Source organism: Choloepus didactylus, chromosome 22 (assembly GCF_015220235.1).
Source record: "Choloepus didactylus isolate mChoDid1 chromosome 22, mChoDid1.pri, whole genome shotgun sequence".
NCBI classification, from domain to species: domain Eukaryota; kingdom Metazoa; phylum Chordata; class Mammalia; order Pilosa; family Megalonychidae; genus Choloepus; species Choloepus didactylus.
In genome coordinates, this window is record NC_051328.1 from 34275793 (window position 1) to 34293221 (window position 17429).

Sequence of the window (17429 nt, forward strand, 5' to 3'; positions counted from 1 at the left end):
TGGGTATGTGAATATGTATATGAGTGTGTGTGTGTATAAACCTTATTTCAAAATGTCACATATAAAAATAACATATCAACAAAATTCTGATGAATCCTGTCTTATGTTTCTTGAACCTATACTTACAGGTAGGTGCAAACATTTGACCATTTCATAATGGGCTTCTGATATAGTCTTGTCCAAGCTGTTACCTTTTGGAAATGCATATTATTATATTATCAATTTTTTCTCTCCTTTATTTTATAGTTAGGGCATTATGTTATATATTAATGTTTTATTAATTATGTGTGTGGGTAAGTTACGTTATTCAGGAATTTCATTTCAGGACCTTAATAAGGAGTTATAAAATGTTTGTTTCAAGCAGAGGGTCCTGGATTTTGCTGTGTTTGAGTAGCGCTGATCTAATTGGGGCAGGGCTGGCAGACATGCAGGAGATCCGCTGTACTCTTGGGAAGAAGAGATGTAGGAATCACACTGCAAAGTCGAGTTGGAATCAGCACCTCCCCTTCAAGGTACCCGGGAGGTCCGAGGCGGCACTGGGGCCTTTGTGGAAGGGTGTCTGGAATGGGGTTGCAGTGAGCAGCAAGTGGCAATGAGCCAGGGGGAATTCATTCTAAACAGACTCAGCACTGCAAGAACTGGGGAGGAGGGACAGGGAGCCAAAGCTGGAAATGAGTGGAAGAGGATCAAAGGTGATTGGAAAAGGTTTATGTAAAATACAAGGGCGGTGGGGGGTGAAGAAATACTCACTCTACCAGAAAGGAAGAAATGTGGAATAAAAACCAGACTTAAGTGCTCGCTTCGGCAGCACATACACTAAAATTGGAACGATACAGAGAAGATTAGCGTGGCCACCGCGCAAGGATGACACACAAATTTGTGAAGCGTTCCATATTTTGGGGAGGAAAAAAAAAATTGCTTCATCAGATCCATCTTTCACCAATAAATCCTGTGACTCTCACTGTTCTTACCATCTGTGTCATTCTGTGTCATGCAATGTGGCACGGGCTCTCCCTCCAAATAACGCTCCATACTACCTCATCAGGAAAAAAAAAACTGACTTACAAAAACACATGCACTTCTGCATGTGCACACATGCAGACACACACACGCACACACACAACGCACACACCGCATAGTATTGTCGGATGGGGAGGCAGTTTCCAACAGCACTGGCTATTTTATCATAGCCTTCAGTTAGCAACTAATGTGCTGAGAATGTCCTGCTCATATTTGGGCCTTTCTTTTGGCAACCATTCCTCTTTATAATTTTTTTTTTTGGCATCATAGAAATGTTTCCATAAATAGTACATTCAATGGAGTCTGTTACTTTATTACTGTCAGCTACCACAACAGTAGGAAAAAATTCAATAAACACAAAAGCTAAGATCAGAATGTTAGAAGGCTCTCAATTCCAGATCCTTCAGGCACTTGTAACTTTAGGCAATGCAGCCTTTCTCTCTATTTGCTCACCTGTGAAATTTTTACCTTTTAGGGCAGGGAAGCCACCTGGTTCAGTGCCTGGTGGATAGTTGATGCCTAATAAATTTAGGGGGTGTCTGTTAATTTGGTGGCTGTTTTGTCCTCTCACTAAGTTAAGCGTTCCCTTCTCCATTGTAAAGATGCCAACGTCCAGCTCAGGGGATGAGAAAACTGTCAGATTTGCCTAAACTTTGGGCATTAGCGGCCCCTGCAAGCAACAAACCCATGACCGAAATGCTGGGATTCTTTGCCATGGACTAACCAGAAGTCGCTTGGTCAACCGGAGCGGGGATCCAGCGGAAGTAAAAATTAAAAGGCATAAATACGTGAGACAGTGAGCAAATCAAAGTAATTGAGAAACAAAATAATTTATTCTCTCTCCCTGGCTCAGCACGGATGCAAACGTTATATCATTAAATAAGTCCCTAATACAAAGGCAGCCAACATAACGGTTGCATCAAATATTTAGCTAGAGCCAAGAGCAATTTTTTTATTATGTTTTTTTATAAGTTTGCTTTACTAACCTTCGATGTAATCCCTATTTTTAGAGGTTGGCTAATGTTTTTGTTTTCTCTGAAGCTTGGGGTCCTTGCTGGTGTTTCAGCCGTCCACTCTGTTCCTAATGGCAGAGCAACACTGAAAAGCATAATTACATTTCCTAATTATGTGTAATTAGGCAAAACCCAGATGATATATTCAACGTGCTCTCAGAATAGCCAGGGGTCAAGGACTGTTGGAATTCAGTAACATTTTTATAAATAAGCCGGCGCGTCATTTAGCTTTGGGAACTGAGGTGGTGCTGGGTGCCTTGTAGACCAATATAGTGGCCGAAGTATATGGCATTAATTTATTTAGTCAAGTAAAACTATAACTGATTCTCTACCCCTTTATCCTCCCCTTCTTTTAAAACCAGTGTTTAGGTTTGCTATTCTCAGCCCAAGAGAGGCCCTCTAAACTCAGAACCATAAAGTTCTGCTTACTGACAGCCTAAGTGATATTTATTTTTTCAAAGCTTAATCCTTTTGAAACATGGAGAAATAAATACATCCTCTTATCTACCATATGCCTGGGATGGGGAAATAAATTCTTATTTTCCTGCGGTGTGGTACCAGTGGGTTGCAATGAATAATTTGGGCAGTCTTGCCGAAGATAATAGGGGAGCCTTCTCTATTACCAGCGATAATTATGAATCTCATAATAGAAAACATCCCAAGCCGGAACATCAATCAGGGAAGATAAACAATGGGAAATGATAGGTATACAAAAGGGAAAATGGTAATGGCACATATGGAGGGAAAGACCGCAGAATTCTGACGGGGTTATAAATCATAGAGTCAAATAATTTCTGTGCAATTAATATCCTCAAATTAAAATATAAGAAAGATTTTGCAGACTTTTAAACTGGGCAACCAGCCACCTTACAGAATTCAACGGGGCACCTCCAAACCATCCTTCTGCAAGAGTCTTGTGTAGCACTGGCTGGAGCTGGCCGGGGCACTGGCTAAGGGTGCCACCCTGTGAGCTGACCCAATGACCTCGCTCCCCCTCACCAGGGACAATACGCCGATGAGTCCGGAGCTGGTGGGAGCTGACCCTCAGGTTCTCTGGCCTCAATAGAACAACAAAGACCAGCCAGTAGAGGCAGGAAGTCTGACTTCTTTCACCAGCTTAAAAGATGGTCTCCAGCCACACAGACACAGCCCAGTGAAGCGCTTGGCAAAGCTATAGACAAACGGAAAACCTTCATTCCAAAGGGTCATCCATCCCCTCCAATTTAATAGCCCAGCATTCAAGCACTTTCTTCTTATCTTACTGTCTTTTTTTTGCCAGCAAGTACCAATGTACTTCGATGGACTGTCTTTAAAAAAAAAAAAAAGGTAGGAATCTATTCATAACAGCAGGAGAGCACTACTATTCATCTGCTATTATCACTCCAAGTGAACTTTAAGACTGTGTGGCTAATTTATTTGCTTCATTAAGCACAAAAACCAAAAAAGTTTCTAACCATCCCCATATCCATCTGCTCGTAGAAATTCACAGACCTTGGCCCCTTCCTATGTGAATTCAAATAGAAGCCCCCATTCCACCCTCTACTTAAGAGTGGCCTAGAGATGTGAGTCAGTTGTCAAATATGTCCTAAGGGTCCCAAAATATGCTCATGGATTTTGTTTTATAGGCTTAATATAATATTTTATAAAATACATATTTTAAGGAAATATATAATTTTTTTTCCTCCCAAGCAGAGGTTTTCCATGCCATATAATTTGCTAAGTGTGGCTTCGCTGCGTCACAGTCCATAATTTATAGTTGGCCTCCACAAGGCAAAAATAACTCCAAGCTTTGATTAAGTAAGTAATGGACAAGGTAACTAATATTCCCAGAAGGATGGCCTTCCAGAGCTTATTTTAAGCAGCAAAATGGTTGAAGATTGAGGTGTGTAGTCTTGTAGTAATTTAACTGAATTGTGGGGAATCAAGAAGTGACAGTATAACCTGGCGTATCTGGACAGTTAGGACATGGAGCTGAGAATTGGTATTCTCTCTGTGTGCTTTAATGAGCATGTGCCTCATTTTCCCCATTTAATGTAAATGGGTTTATGCCTAGTTGTGCCACCGGTTTTTACCATAATATAATTCATTTGGAAGCAATGTCCTAGTCAAGTGTTAACCAATGCTGAAACAGCAGCCTGTGCAGGATGGAGGGACAAATCATGGCAGGTTGGTGAAAGCATGGATTTTGCAATCAGGCAAAACTAGGTTTGAACTCAGATAGCCATCAGGAGCTGTGTAACTTTAGGGAATTTTTTTAAATTCCATTTTGAAATAAATTTAGGCTTAAAAGTCACGAAATTAGTGCAGAGAGTTCAGGGAAGCCTTCACACAGCTTCCCAGAGAGCTAATATCTTACATAACCGCAATACAATGCTCAACACTAAGAAATTTGCATTGGTACAATACTCCTAGCTAAACTCAAACTTTAACCTACATACATAATTTGGATTTCACCAGTTTTCCCACTATGCCCTTTTATGTTCCAGGATCCAATCCAGGGTACCACGTTGCATTCAGTTGTCAAATTTCCCCACTCTCCTCCAGTCTGTGACAGTTTCTCAGGCTTTGTTTTTCATGATCTTGATACTTCTGAAGAGTTCTGGTCAGTTATTTTGTAGAATGCCCTTGATTTGAGTTTGGCTCATATTTTCTCTTGATCAGAATGAGGTGGTATATTTTTGGCAACAACTCAAGGAAGTTATTTGCTGTTGCTGATCAGAGGGTACGTAATATCGAAATGTCTTATCACTGGTGTTGCTAACCTTAACCACGTGGTTAAGGTAGTGTCTGCTGGAGAAGAGCTGTCCCTTCTTCTACATTTATTTCTTTAATCATTTTTTCATTTCTATCAGTGTGGGCTTGTTCCGGTTTCCTAATGCTGCCCTTTTGCAAAACACCAGAAATGGATTGGCTTTTATAAAGGGGGTTTATTTGGTTACACAGTTACAGTCTTAAGGCTGTAAAGTGTCCAGGGTAAGGCATCAACAAAAGCTAACTTCACTGGGGAAAGACCATTAGAAAACCTCTGTTAGCTTGGAAGGCACATGGCTGGTGTCTGCTTGCTCCCAGGTTGCGTTTCAAAATGGCGTTCTCCAAAGTGTTGCTCTTGGGGTGTTTTGTCCTCTCTCAACTTCAGCTGCTCTTCAAAATGTCACTCTTAGCTGCTCTGAGGTCCCTTTGCCTGTGAATCCCTTTATAGGACTCCAGTGATCCAATTAACACCCACCCTGAATGGGCGGGGTAACACCTCCATGGAAATTATCCAATCAAACGTTTCCCTCACCGTTGATTGAGTCACATGTCCATGGAAACGCTCAATCAAAGAATTCCAGTCAACACTAATACGTCTGTACACACAAGATTGCATCAAAGAACATAGTGTTTTGGGGGACATAATACATCCAAACTGGCACAGGGCTCATTAATATTTACGTTATTCCATCAGTTACAATACAGTATTATTGTTATGTATTTTCTTGCTCAAATTCTTTCAGCTTTGGCCATGGGGAGTTCTTTCAGGTTGACTCCTGAGCTCTTTATATCTGCTCCGTCTTTTTTGAGCTCTTCTTTACTGTCTGGCACTGCGAGATGCCCCAGGCTCATCTTGTATCTTCCCTGCCCCGGTCCTGGAATTAACCACTTCTTCAAGGAACCCTGAGTCCTTTTATTGGAGAATGATATTTAGAAAACAAGACCTGGGTGCTGGGTATGCTCATTGCTACTGGTCTAGCATTGCTTCTAGGACCTGTCAGTGAACAAAGCATGGAAATAGACACGTGCATGCTAAATCAGTCATGCACACAAAGCTGTTTTTTAGTCTCTCTCTCTCTTTCTCTCATCTGTCTGTCTATCTGTCTATCTGTCTGTCTGTCTGTCTGTCTGTCTGTCTGTCTATCCTTGATTTTAATCCAACACCACTGAGTTCATTCTTGCCTTCCTTGGGTATGTTATTTAACCTTTCTTAATTTCAGTTTCTTCCAATCTAAAATAGAAATAATAGCAACTTTTAGGGTTTAGGGTTTGGGGAAGATATGGTAGATTATAAAAATGGTAGACTTTAAAAATAAGAGAAGAATAGAAAGCAGTCATTCCTTCCACTGCATCCACACCGATTCTATACACTATCGCTGGTCCTCCAATGAAGAGGTGGTGTCTACTTCCCCGCCACTTAAATTGGGTTCACCGTGTGACTGGCGTTGGCCAGTCAGACCTTATCAAACATGATGCAGAGAGGCATGAACAGCATTTGACTGTTGGGCTCTCCCTCTTACGGCTTGGGACCCTGAAACCGCCACGGGAGGGAGCCCGAAAGCCGGCTGGAGGATGAGAGACCACGTGAAAGAGAAACATGTAGCCCTAGCAGATACCTGCCAAGCACAAGGCACGTGAATCATCCTAGCGTCATGCAGCCACCAGCCAACCACCAGCTGACCCCAGAAATGTGGGCGAGCCCAGCAGAGAGCAGCCAACACAGCCCACCTCAGGGGAAGCGCCCAGCCCATCCACAGAATCATCAGCTAAAAACATGGTTATTTCCTTAAGACACTGAATTCTGCCTTGGTTTGTTACGCAACAAATGCTAATGATTACAGAGGGGGTCGAGTTAATGTACGGAAACCAAGTAGCCCAGCATCCTTTTGCAAAATGGGCTCTTACTAATTGCTGGTTTTAGTTGTTGTTGTTGATGTTGTTTTTGAGGTACGCCCTCAAATAATTCCTGTATGCCCCCCAAGTACCTTAGTGGACAATCTAACTAAATGGACTGTGCTTGCCAACTATTGGGACCACTCATTTGGACTAGACCAGTGCCTTCAGAAAGGACCACTGTGGAAGTGTAAGGCTCTGTGTATTTATCAGCTCACACTGAGGTAGAGACAAGCTCAGTAGATACGGGACATTAGATGGAATGAGTGCTGTGAACACTGGGGGATGGCAAGTCCTTTTTCTGGTATTGCTTAAGGGTGTGGGGAGCCTGGCCTGGCATAGAGATGGAAGCAGGTGCAGAGTTGGAAAGCAAAAGAATATCTAAGCAGGCCAAATTTAGCCTAATTAGCAGATTTGCCTAGGGCTGACCCTGAAGCAGAAAGTAAAGCCTAGATCAGTCTGCACTCTCCTACCAATAAGGTAATGATGAGGTTGAACCACAAATCCTCAATCTCCTAGAAGAGATTCCCAAAATAGATGGAAGTTAGACAGTGAGACCTCTATATTCCTTACCTCCTTGAAGACTCTATGACTCCTTAATGACCTGATGCATCTATTTAGCACAGATTTTATTCTTGCAAACAAGTCAGTGCAATTCTGTTTCTGCTAGTTGTGATCACATTCCCAGTTAGTGGCAAAGGTGCTAAGAACCATTTGCTGAGATAACTCACAGAGGCACAGTGCCTTGAGCAGCGGTGGGATGGATGGCCACCGTGGCGCAATGGGCATGGGTGCCAGGGGGAGGAAATCAGCCCTCTTGGTGCAGCTGCCAAAGTCCATTTGGCATCCCACAGAGGACATAACTGTATAGCAGCTCACAGCCGACCATGTGGCTCACCCATGTCAGACATCCTTCTGTCCACACATGCAGGGGTCACTGCAAACCTCTGCTACCGCTGGAACAATCATCCATGATGAGTTTGCCACTGAGTCGCCCCTTCCTAAGAACTGTGAAATCACTTGAAGTCAGCATAAACCACAGCCAAATTTTGAGATGGGCCTTCCTTAGCAAACTCTGGTTTGGCACCTATATTTGATAACAAAACCCAGTAAGTTCATTTCTCTCCCTGGACCAGATTTCTAATGTTGATGCAGTGAGCAAAGGAGAAAGTTTGCATTGTGTTTCTACCAGCTTCAAGAGACCCTATAGAAAATAGAGTGGAAACGTGACTTTCATTCTATGGAAGTTTTCACTACCAGTTTCCGTGTGTGTGTGTGTATGTCTGTGTGCACATGTGTGTAAAATACCAAATGAAATAACACCAAAAAAAAGAAAGGGAGAAATTAATAATAATTAGCCAGCGATGTGCAACAGCATTGTCAATATTTGGTTAGTACTTGTTTTAGTTTTTTTAGCTGTTCAAATAAATACCATGAAATGTGTCAGATTAGACAATGGGAATTTATTTGTTCATGGTTTAGAGGCTAAAAGAAAGTCCAAATCAAGGAGTCATCAAGGCAATGCTTTCTTCCCAAAGACTGTGATGGTCTGGGCCTGGCTGCCGGCTTAGCTTGTCACATTGCAAAGCACGTGGCGGCGTCTCCTAGTCTCTCCTTTCTCTTCCTGGTTCCATTGATATTGAGCTTCTTGCTTCCTGTGGCTTTCTCTCTCTGTCTAAATTTCATTCTGCTTATAAAGGACTTCAGTAATAGGATCAAGATCCATCCTGATTGGGGTGCCACTCCTTAACTGACGTAAACTCCTCAAGAGGTCCTACTCGCGATGGGTTCAAGCCCATAGGACTAGATTAGGTTTAAGAACATGTTTTTCTGGGGTACACACAACTCTAAACCATCACAGTGTGCTTCAGTATTTTTTCTCCTGTGAATAGGCTTATTTTTCATTCGTAATATTTGTCATGCTACATTATATTCCATGGTATATCCTGAGCTTTTCACTTAATATTATAGTACAAGTATTTTCCCATATAATAACATAGTCTTTATTACTCTCCATGATATCTAGTGATCCCTAGTGATACTTCTTATGGATTGGCCATTCTTCAATTGTTAGGAATGGAATTGTTTATAGTTCTTTACTACTAAAAACAACGTTGGAATGAAATTCTTGTATAAATAATTCGCTGCTTATTCCCCACTTCCCCCCCTTTTTTAGAATTCCTTTGAGTCCCACCTTTGCCTCCTATTAATCAGTGCCAGCTTCATCTGCAGTCTCTGTTGCTGAAGTCTCCTGTAATGTCAGCCTCACCCAGGAGTTGCCTCTGCCTTGTGTCAATTATTGCCTGTGAACCAGAGGTGCGTGGACTGAGGGCCTAATTTGAAAAATAACTCAATCTTAGCAGAACAAAACAGGTATTGATATCCCAGGCCTTGAGTCCTGCCGTCCTTGAATACTGATAAAATGGTAACATCTATTTGTGATGCTGTGTGAATTAGGATTCCAAAGCCATATTGATTCAACTCAGAAGATTGTTGTGATCAATTACTGAAGTCAATCATGGATGAGGAATCAGGGGTTGGCAGCTACCTACATGTCATTCCTCTCTTAGTGTCCTGGATTTACCAGGTGAAGGCCAGGTATCTAACTTTCCAGAAACCTGTCAGGTGGCATTTACCTTGGCGAGGTCATTAGCGGTATGGGTTTTGCCCTCAATCTTGCTGATTCAGAAATTAGATCTTGCCAGCCCACTAAGAGCAAGTCATTCTACCAGGTGGAGACTCACAATAGCCAAACTCATGGAGACTGAAGTATAAACCAAGTGCCAATATGATAATTTTCAAAGAGGGGGCTGTAATTATCACATCATTTGAAATGCTGTGGTCAATTTGACCAGAAAGAGCAGTGTTTCCCAATAGGCAGAATTACAGGGACTGAGTCAAATAAAATTATAAGTTGCTTGATGGTAGGCAAACGTATTGTTGGATGACTCAAATGCTTGGTTGCCTCAGAAGTTAATGAGCCTGATACATTTACAGTAAGGATATATTGTACACTTGTGTTGGTTTATTGCCTTTCTCTCATACTAGAATGGGAGGGGAGGGCTTGTCTCTCTCATTCACAACTTTGCCGACCTGCCTAGGCCAGTGCCAGGCACAAAGAAGTGCTCAATGAATATTTGTTGAACCAGTGAATTTCAAAGTACAAGGTGAGAATACAACATGATTCTTCATTTCCCAAATGAGGTGGCTCCCCCCAGTTTTCTGCTCAACTTAACATTATACACTTTAGGGGATTTAGATGAAATGTTCAAAAGTTTTCTTCTAAGATTTAACTTGTTAATATGTTTTCATAAATAACACATTAATTTTAAAACACTGTGTGTGTTTTTTCCCATCCATGTATTTCATGAAATAATTTTATTCAAACTCTTCACATTCTTATTCCGCATCATCCCTGGAGCCCCTTTAGGATAGAGTTTTCCAAAACTACCATCTTCATTTCTTTCTCAGTTGTTTGAAATGCAGTCGTTTTGAATCCTTCCATAGTAGTGGTCCCTCAATCAAGGGCAATCCAGACCAAGGGGCCCTTTGTTTCTCCAAGGTGACCTTGCAGTCTCCCTTCTTACCCCACTTGGAGCTCATTTCACTGTTGAAACTTCAGGGTGCAACCTTATATATGTTCAGGCCTGGGGATGTTTAGAAAAGGGAAAGGAGAGCATGTGGTAGCCGGCCTCCGCGACATCTCCAGCGGTCCTTGCAGCCTGGTGTTCGCGCTCGGAACAGGACTGGCCTGGGAGGATATGATGAAGCACAAATCCTGAGGCCTGAGGACTTCTGCCCTGCTCTCTCTGGATCGCTCATTCTGGGGGAAGCTAGATACCATGCCGTGAGGATTTTCAGCCTACGGAGACGTCCACATGGCGAGGGGTCAAGCCTCTAGCCAACAGCCAGAAGCAGCTTGTCGGTGGTGTGTGGGAGCCACCCCAGAAACAGATCCTCCAGCCCATCAAGGCTTCAGGTGACCCCAGCTCAAGCCAATACCCTGTCTTATGAGGGACCTGTAACCGGAAACACTCAGCTTAGCCACTCTCGAATTCTTGAACCCACAAAACCTGGGGAGCTAATACATATTTATTGGCATATTGAGTTGCTAAGTTTGGGAGTGATTTGTTATGCAGCAGTAGATGACTGATACAGAGCCTATCTGCCCTGCCTACAGCATATGTAGTCCAAGAGCTTAACTGTGATGAAAATGGGCAAAAATGCAGAAGTCTGTAAGTTTTCCACCTGTTTCATGAGTTAAAATATGACAGATTTGTGAATAGAAGCTTTTACAAGTTAATAAATCCTTTTTTGTTTTTGTTTGTTTTCCTGCATCTATCACTTTCTCGAAAAGGTGTTTAGTGGTGGAACTTCTTTCTCCCCGTGCTGTTACACAGAGTAATTGTGGCATCTAGGAGCTCAGTCAGACAGATCTCTATTTTTGTCTTGGCTCTACTGTGCATTTACTTGCCCAAGTTCACACCAGAAATTAACGTGGTTGTGTCTCAGTTTTCTCATTTGTAAAATGAGAGTAACTTATACAGTTAGTGTTACAGTTAGAGTACCTGTAAGATACTCAATTCAGTATACACATAGTCATAGCAAATGCTTATTGAATAGTAGGTGTTATTTTCATTATTCTAATTATTTTTAATTATTTAGTTATTGGCAACCAAAATCCAGAAATCCAATTTCAGCAAACTTTCCCAATTTGCTAAACAGCTTCACTGGTCTCTGTTCTCTGTGAAACCATTTAACGGTGAGGCAGAATCTTTGCATGTTCTTCTCATTGAGGATTTTATCTAAAAACCTGCAATACTTCACCCTTCCCAGGGTGGATAGGAGGGGAGGGAAAATATTTCTCAAGAAATTTTGCATTACATTCTGCAGCGTAGTAGGTCAGTAGTTGGTTGCCTGCAAGGAAGCTAAGCTTGTAAGTGCCTACGTATATCCCAGGGAGGTTTTCACTGAACCAAGAGATGACACAAACAGTCCTTGGTGCAATAATTCAATAGCAAACCCCTCAGCAATAAGTCTTCAAGTAAAATGGACACTGACTGTCTATCTATCATATGAAGATTCAGACACTGATGTAATTTAAAATGCTTTCAATATTATGGATACAAACATATGACTTTTTATATCTGAAGAAATTTCCAGAATGTTAGAGTAAAAAATGAACAGAGGAAATGAAAAATAAAATTGTCTGTCGTACCAGCACCTAAAGATAACCACTATTATCATTTCATTTTATTTCCTTCTAGATCTTTCTCAGCATATACTTTATTGTTTTTACATAGGAGTGATTTTTCTGGTCACATGTCATTTTGTACTCTGATTTTTTTCCTCAATTAATATTATAATGATGGACATTGTTCTTTCTACTTTCGTTTTCAAATTGCTCTGATTAGCTTGTATTATATCATAATAAAAATTAATTTTATTTTAGAGGAAAAGATGTTACCATGCAGGTAATTTTACTTATCAGTTGCATGCAGTTGCTTGAAAAGGGCCCTTTGGTTTGGCGTAATAAAACCCTTTAGTCTTTCAGCAACAAATGTTTGACATTATTGTAAAGCAGGTTCTAATTTGTCAATGAATTGGGGAGATAAAGACGACTTTCATTAGATAATATCAAAAGCTTTCTAAAATATTTATTTATCTTGTATTTTACTTCCCGTCCGTGCATCTCAAAAACCATAACACCCCACAGAAAAGCAATAAAAATGACTGCACTGGATTAAGAGTAACACCTAATGAATTCTGGATTTGCTAATATTTGAAAAGAATTTTCTTTTAACCAAACTTTAAATGTGGGGTATGGGTTTTTATTTTCTTAGTGAGCTAATAATTTGGCTTCTCAAACTGAGACTCGATTATTTCATTTGAAAGCCTCAGTATGATATATTTTAAAGAAGTCAGGAATGTGATTGACAATCTAGCTAGGGAGGCTAGGCAACTGGGGGTGACCCCCCACCCCCCATTATTGCTTTTGTTCTTACAAGTATGTTTAAATCTATTTCTGTTAATTTACTATTTGAAAGGTGAGTGAGGAGCAGAGTTTGAAAAATAGATTACTGTCTTCATTAATACAGGTTTGACCTACAAAGTCTTCACGTACTTAATGATTAAAAACCAAAGTACTAAATAATAAATTATAAGAATTTATAGGAGTCATCATCTTGAAATTAGCTTACAGAATGTTCTTATCATAATAAATCTGAGTGGGTGTCTAATTTAGTGTTAGCTGACTAAAATTATATGTTGCGGGCAGGAGGAAAAAAACACTTTTGTTTGAAGACAAATGCAGTGAATTTAATCACAGGTGATCTGAAAGGCACCCATCTTTTGCTACGTTCAGTTGGAAGAAACTTTGGCGAAACTGGTTGAATGAAGATCGATTCCAATTTGTAAATCTGGCAGACGATAAAATTTCCCCAAGCACCTCGGTGATGTTTGTGTTAACACTTCGTGTACGGAGCTGTAGCCGGTTAATTCTGGAGACTGAACTAACAAAACAGGAAAGAGCTTGAGCTCTCTCAGTGTCATATCCACATGGACTTAATCATTTCTAGGGTTATGGGTGTTTTTTTTTGTTTGTTGGTGGGGGGAAATGGGCTCCCCTCCTCCCCTCCCACTATGCCTGCTTCCCTCACGTTGTGTATATCAGAAAGGCTATTTCTGTTCATTCAACAAATATTTTCTGGGCTTCCCTCCTTGATCAGTCAGGCCTGCACTAAGCCTTGGGGATATAGGAAACATTAGGGCTCAGTTCTTACCCTCAAGCAGCTCATGGTGTAAGATGACTTGGGAATGAATGGATCAAGATGAGTTTTGTAGGGAAAATAATAGATCCTTGTACAATGTACACTAGAGGGAATGATGAATTTTATATCCAGTGGGGCGAAGGGGGTAAGTCAGGAAGGCTTCCAGGAGGGGAAGACAAATAGTGGTTTATCCAGGAGAGATGGTGTCCGGGGAAGGTGCTCTGGCAGAGGGATCAGCATGTGAAAAGTTTGCAGGGATGAAGCAGGGCATTCTGTATGGGCAACTAGAAATGATATTGTTGGTGCATAAAGTACAGGGACACAGGGGCCACCTTGTGAAGGGCCTTGCAAAGGGCTTGGACTTTGTAGGAGATGGGGAGGCAATGGAGTTGAAGCAGGATCATATTATGTTAAATTAGAAATGGGATAAATATACTTCAGCTACCATAGGAAGCTGGTATATAACTCAGTCTTTTGTTTTGTTTTCTTTCCCCCCAAATTTAGTCTCTTGTGAGACCAAATGGAAGAAAAATATGTCTATACAGACGTTCGTGTGCATTCATACATATACGTGCATCGACCACACACATACCTACATACATACCTACGTGCTTTTCCCCAAAATATGCAGAGTCTATAAGTCCAGAATAAAAATGCAGGCACCCAATAGAAAAATGGGTGGAGATAATGAGCAGGACATTTACTGAAGAAAACGGACAAACATGAAAAAAGCCTCAACCTTGTTTTTTTTGCTTTTGCTTTTTTGTGTTTTTTTGTTTGTTTGCTTTTTTGGTTTTCATTCATTTGTTTATTTGTCTGTTATTATTTTTATTAGGGAAGTTGTGGGTTTAAAATGCTGGGTTCCCATATCCCACCCTATTGTTAACACCTTGCATTGGTGTGGTACATTTGTCACAATTGATGAAAGTACCTTTTGGTAATCATACTATTAACTATATATATAATCCATGGTTTAGCATAAGGTTCACTATTTGTGTTGTGCAGTTCCATGGATTTTTAATCTTTAGATTTTTGTTCTAGTAACATATATAAAATCTAAAATTTTCCCTGTCACTACAGACAAATATATTGCAGTGCCATGAATCCCGTTCCCAATGTTGTGCTACCGTCACCACCATCCATTACCAACACTTTACCATCTTCCCAAAGGAGTTTCAACCTTATTTTTAATTCATTGAAATGGAAATTAAACAGCAAGATACCGTTTTGTAAGATGACAACGACAAAATTTAAGAAGAGGGATAACTTCTATGTTGGTGAGGGTATAGGGCATAAAAGGGCATAGAAGAGAAAAGTTTCCCGAATCTAGTCTGTAATAGAGCCTTTTTACATGATGGAATTCACAGCCGCATTCCTGATAAACTGCTTAAGCAATTTTCTGATAAACTGTAATGGGATTAAGACTTGTTCTGGGAAGTCAGTTCCCCGTCTGCCCAGCTGACTGTCAGTCAAGAGTCTGGCGACCTTAAACCAGAGGTTGTTTTCTTTTTGTATCTAGCCTAACATTGACTGTCTTATCGTTTTACTTCTCTATAAAATGTCTCCACCAAGAGTGAATCATTGAATTGATCTGATAGAGAGGCCTTTTCCCTTGTAGCAAAATTATAATAAAACTTTGGCTCATGCTCATAACTAGATTTACTAAAAAAATTTTCCTTAACAGGGGAAAAGAACCCAGACTAATAATAGGAGTACAAATTCTTTTGGTCATTCTGAAGAACAATATGGCAGTTTCTACCCAAATTCAACAGATCTTTTGATCAAGTAATTCCATTCGCAACCAGAAAATACAAAAGAACTTGAGTAAATGTGCAAGGTCATGCAACTAGAAGATTCAAGGATTTTTTGGTAGCATTATTTTATATACTTACATACATAAAAATTTATGTCTATCTATATGTGTGTATGCATTATACCTCATTCTCAATTCCTGTCAATAGGGTAATGTTTATTTGAGTTATAGCTTTTCAAAGTTTTGAATACTATATAGCAAAAATTTTTTAAATAAAATAAAGAAAAAGTGCTATATATTCTTATTGTGGAAGGTGGTCCATCATATGATGTTGTGTGAGAAAAAGCAAATTGCAGAACAATACACATATTATTGTACTATATTTTGTTTTAAAAGAGAGAGAGCTATATAATATGTCTGAGTGCTTTGTGCTTGCATACACCCATAAAGTGGGCGTGCATTGAAAAAGTGAACATTAACCCTTAACAGGGAGGCTTGGGGTTCCCCTCAAGTGGGCGTAGAGGCTTTGTTGAGGAGGGAACTTTGTTTTTCTTTATAGTCCTCTGTCATGTTTGAATTTTTTCATCAACACGTACTATTTTTGAAATTTAAAAATACAATTTGCATTATTTTTGCAACTGTCCTGTACATTTGAAGTTATTTCAAAATTTAAAAAAAAGTTAAGGAAAAAATACAAGAACTGAAAAAAAAAGGGCAAAAGATCTAAATTTCACAAATTTAACTGATGGCGTGGCCCCTGGAAGACATGATCTCCCCAAGTCTGTATGCCAATCTGAGACACGGAGACCTGCCCAGAGGAGCAGGATGAACTGGCCTTGAATCGGTTCAGCATTCATTTGTTTCCCAAACAAAAAGCCCTGGTGGAGACACATGGAAGGGGAAGTGGAAAGGGCAGGAATGAATCTGATTTTTCACCCCCTGCTGATTTCTTCTCCAGCCTCCACCCCCCCCCATCTCCTGCCTACAATTTCTAATTAATTAGAAGAGCAATGCCTTCCAGAAAAGAACAGGCATTCCTTTGGGAATCTCACCAGCAAGAAATGGGTCTCCTGGTGAAAAAGGAAAAGCTTTTTTTAGTATTATAGTTAATTAAAAATGGAATGTGTTAAAGCTTGATTTTTGTCATTAGCGCCCATTCCACAAGGCCAGTCGCTGTTGGTTCAACTTCAAATTCTTTCTGACACTGTAGTTTTAATTGTAGGGTAAGTACCTTAGTGTTCAACATTTAACGTGTCTGTCTCTAAAACCCATGAGCCTCTGTAAATCTGTTGGCTTAGGGAGGAGGATGGTCAGTTCCCACTTAAAAATTTGTCCTTCGCCTCCTGTGTCAGAGGACAGAATCACTGCAAACAGAAGTGACCACTGCAACAGTTACTGGTGCTCCTTTTCAAGGATAGACGTTGATAGTTACTTTCAAAGGAAGAAAAGCCATTTTGGGGGCAATTTAATGTGATGTAACATTGAAATTTTCTTTTTTGCTTTTTAAGGACAGTATTTGTGCCTCCTGTTTTCACTTGTAAACAGGTGGCCTCAGAGCAAACATACTTTTCTCTCTCATCTGAATGAGAAATCATATTGAGCTTAATGAATTGGATGATATATTCTGACATCTATAGCAAATATCTCGATTGGCTTAGAAAACTATTATTTTCATGAGAAAGCTTTTTAGTTAACCCTCAAAAGAAAATTACAATGAATTTCCTGCTATATGTTAGTGTGATTAACAAATACATATATAAAAGTTTATATATATACTTCTGGCTGGGGATTTGGAGGATCTGAAGTGGCTCCATCCCCACCCTATCCCTATATCTCATATCCTAAAATGTAAGCCTCACGAGTTCAGAGTCAAATATTTATTTATACTATACTAAGTATTTATACTATACTATTTACACCTTGTCCATTCCAGACACACAGTAGATGCTCAGTAAATATTTGTGAATCAATGAATGTGTGCATGAATGAACGGTGGTCTACATTTGTGAAAGAAATGGAGGAATTCTTATACTTTGTACTGTTCAGATATAACCTGTGTTCTGGGCACCTCCCACCCACCTCCCAAGCCTAATGTGAGTCTTGATACATAGAAGTTGCTCAATGGATGCCACAGGGAATTGGTTAGACTTTCATTTAATTTTATTTACCACCTCTCCCAAAAAAGAATCATATTCCAGGCATTGTTCTAACAGATGAAAATACAGCCAA

At 40.2% G+C, this 17429-nt stretch overlaps 1 protein-coding gene and 1 non-coding gene across 3 annotated transcripts in view; both read left to right on the plus strand.

Annotated features, from left to right (window-relative positions):
• The window catches only part of WWOX (WW domain containing oxidoreductase), a 966762-nt gene that overhangs the window by 647946 nt on the left and 301387 nt on the right, over positions 1-17429 (plus strand). The window lies entirely within an intron of this gene.
• Positions 793-899, plus strand: LOC119519066. Its single transcript, XR_005213927.1, has one exon. It is a non-coding gene; the product is annotated as a U6 spliceosomal RNA (small nuclear RNA).